General features: G+C 39.9%; 1 pseudogene; it reads right to left on the minus strand.

The window, feature by feature from the left end:
* Positions 1 to 2,358: 2,358 nt before the first annotated feature.
* Positions 2,359 to 2,767, minus strand: LOC112820979 (eukaryotic translation initiation factor 1 pseudogene; annotated as a pseudogene).
* Positions 2,768 to 3,325: the final 558 nt, after the last annotated feature.

Genomic DNA, 3,325 nt, shown 5'->3' on the forward strand with positions numbered 1-3,325 from the left:
ATTTATCAATTTTTTCATTGTTCCACTAGATTTTTGCTGTTTTTTTGAAGTGTCATGATATATAGCACATAAAATTTATACCTTTTACAAATTCTTTATGGATTTTACCTTTTAAGTATTGACTGGGTTACTAAATGTAAAGCACTTTTGCTTGACACATGCTAACCGCTCTAAAAGCACAACCTTTTTTTATATACTGTCTTCTCTCTTCTTAGGTTTCTCTCTTTTTCTCAGGGTTGTGAGTTCAAGCCCCGCAATAGGCTCCATGCCCAGGGCTTGAACTGAGCTGAGATCAAAAGTTGGATGCTTAACTGACTGAGCCACCCAGGCGCCCCTCCCTTCTTAGGTTTCTGATCTTGACTTTATCTCCATCAGCTGTCACTTTCTTTTTGTAATTTTTCTGGAAATCTGCATAAGTATTATGCTTCATCTTTTCTTTTCTCTTCCCCATGCATCAACTTGATTGGATATAGGATTCTTGGATAAGAGAATGGGTTTCTTAAACTCTGAAGGCAATGCTCCATGATCTTCTGCCATTTAGTATTGCAAGAAAAGTTTGGTGCCAACTTGAAAGTTTACGTTTTGCTTTTGTAAATCACTTATCTTCACCCCACCATGTTGATGCTTGTAAAATTTTTTTCTTTGGCCTTGAAATTTAAGTATTTTATCAGGCTGTATCAAATTTAAGTCTGTTTTAATGAATATGCCCATTCTCTTTGGAGTCACATGACTTTCTTCAGCATAGATGAATTTTATTTTCTATTGCTTTTTCTTCTTCTTATCTACATTTTTTTGACAAATAACATTATATTAGTTTCAAGTGGAAAACATCATGATTTGATACATGCATATAGCTCAGAATGATCACCACACTAATCCTTTTTAACATCCGTCACCATACATAGTTATAAATTTGTTTTCTTGTGATGAGAATTTGTAAGATCTACTCTTAACAACTTACAAATAAATAATACAGTATTAGTAACTATAGTCACCGTGTTGCACATTTCATCGCTATGACTTATTTATTTTATAACTGGAGGTTTGCACCTTTTGGCCACCCTCACTCATTCTTTGTCTTCCTTTTTTAACTTTTGCTACTCCATCTGTTAAATTCTTTCCTTTTAGACTTCTTATAAAACTTATTTTAGCTTTCCTGGATCTGTCTTCTAAAGGCTTAAACTTTTCTGGCAACATTTTCTACTTTTCCTAGAGGTTCTGGAAGAATTTCTCTAGCTTATTTTACTCATCCCTCAATTCTTAGTCTACAGAATCTCATCTTGTGTTCACGAATTCCACGGCATGAGAAAACCTAATGGTCATATTTTTTCATCTCAAAGCAAATTTTCCTGCTCCCAGGTTATACCTTATTTTAAGACTTCATGTTTTTTACTAAGTAGATAAAATGTCTTCTGGAATCTTTTAGAAAATCCACATGAGAGATTTTCTATGTTTTTTTCTAACTTTCACTAATAAAGCCATTCTAGAAGGACATATATTTTTTCTGCCTACTCAGTTTGATTGCCTTCTTTCAAACTACTTAATCTTTATATTATAATTTTCTCTTTGCTTATCCTTAGGAATAAGCATGCTTGGCTAGGATAGGGAATGAAGGAGTGACTGGATAAGCAAGATGGTGGAGGAGATTATAGGTTTGTCCATATTTGGAGATCTGTGTGATTTCTTTCAAAGACTGTGTTGGTCTAAATCAAGAAGAAAGAGGGAACAAGGAGGAGAAGAGAGAGGGAAGAAGAGAGAGGGAAAGGAAAAAACACAGGAAGGAAGGAAGGAAGGAAGGAAGGAAGGAAGGAAGGAAGGAAGGAAAAAAAAAAGAAGGTGGGGTTAGCTCTACAGCAGTTTTATATTGACAAAGGACGGAGTAATTCCCTGTGCAGTGTAGGGTGTGAATGAAAGCCAGGGCCAGCCACATCAGGGAGTTTTGCCCCTATGCCAAAGTGAGTCTGTTCCCTCTTTGTTTGCTGGGATAATGTCTCTGTTGGTTAACTGGCACAGCCTGTCTCTTTAGAGGCCAGGTGTGGCCCTGCCCCTCTTCTCTAGTTCAAGGGTAAGATGGGAGCCAACTATGCAGAGTAATCTCATCCTTGTTAGCTATAGATTTGCAGTCTCCTTCCCAAACCTGCCATTGTCCTAATGCCCATTTTTACTCCAGGTCCTGGGCTGCCCTGTGCTTCGGGTTGGTTTGTGATTTGTGAGTTGGCCAGCCATCCTCCCAATCCAGTCTTTGTTTCCTTTTCTTTCTCTTTTCAGTTATTGCATGAAGGAGTTACTAGTCCAAGTTAGAAGCAGACTCCCAAATGGATACATTATGCAAGCTGTGAGGTTTTACAACTTGTGACAAGGGACAGAACAGAAATTCTACTCATTGCAAGGAAATCCTCACTTAAGCTTCAGTGAGCCAAAAGCACTTAAAACCCATGAGCCTTCAGCTGGTCGTCCTTAGCCAGTCTAGTCTCTACCAGGAACTCGCATATGTTCCTGCACTGGTCACTCCTCAGTGGAATTACTTCTCCATATTCTGGATGCTCAATTACAGGACCACTGCAGGCCAATTCTTCTTAAACGCCTTCACTAGTTTCTTTTTATCTTAAACATCTGCGACCCCTTGGACGGTAGTAAGGGTCTTCCTGCTGTTTCTCTGTTGAATTCTTATATGTATATAATCCTCAGTGCCAGCAGGAAGCAGATCATCACCCCTACTTGCATCAGCAATGGGGTGGGAAGAGTGGAGGTTCTGGATAGGGGACATGCTGGAAGGCGGCAGCAGGAGAAGGGGGGGTGGGCAGTGAGGGTGGGAGGCAGGAACTGAGCGTCCAAGAGGGAGGGAGCTCTAGTGGGAGGCTGCTGAGTCCTCAGAGCCTGCTCAGTGACTGGGTCGTCTCCCAATCCAGTCTTGCTTGCAATATATTCGGCAGAAATGCCTTGATTTGTGGACATTGTTGCTATGAACATTGGGGTGCATATGGCCCTTCTTTTTACTATGTCTGTGTCTTTGGAACCAAACTGTGGAAGGAGCCAAGATGCCCTTCAACAGATGAATGGGTAAAGAAGATGTGGTCCATATATACAATGGAATACTACTCAGTCATCAGAGAGGATGAACACCCAAATTTTGCATCAACATGGATGGGACTGGAGGAGATTATGCTAAGTGAAATAAGTCAAGCAGTGAAAGTTAATTATATGGTTTCACTTATTTGTGGAACATAAGGAAGAGCATGGAGGACATTAGGAGAAGGAAGGGAAATCGGAGGGGAAGATGAACCATGAGAGACTATGGATTCTGAGAAAGAAACTGAGGGTTCTG

This window comes from Callorhinus ursinus, unplaced genomic scaffold (assembly GCF_003265705.2).
Source record: "Callorhinus ursinus isolate GAN/ISIS: 27379988/994484 unplaced genomic scaffold, GSC_fseal_2.0 scaffold1, whole genome shotgun sequence".
Taxonomy (NCBI): Eukaryota; Metazoa; Chordata; class Mammalia; order Carnivora; family Otariidae; genus Callorhinus; species Callorhinus ursinus.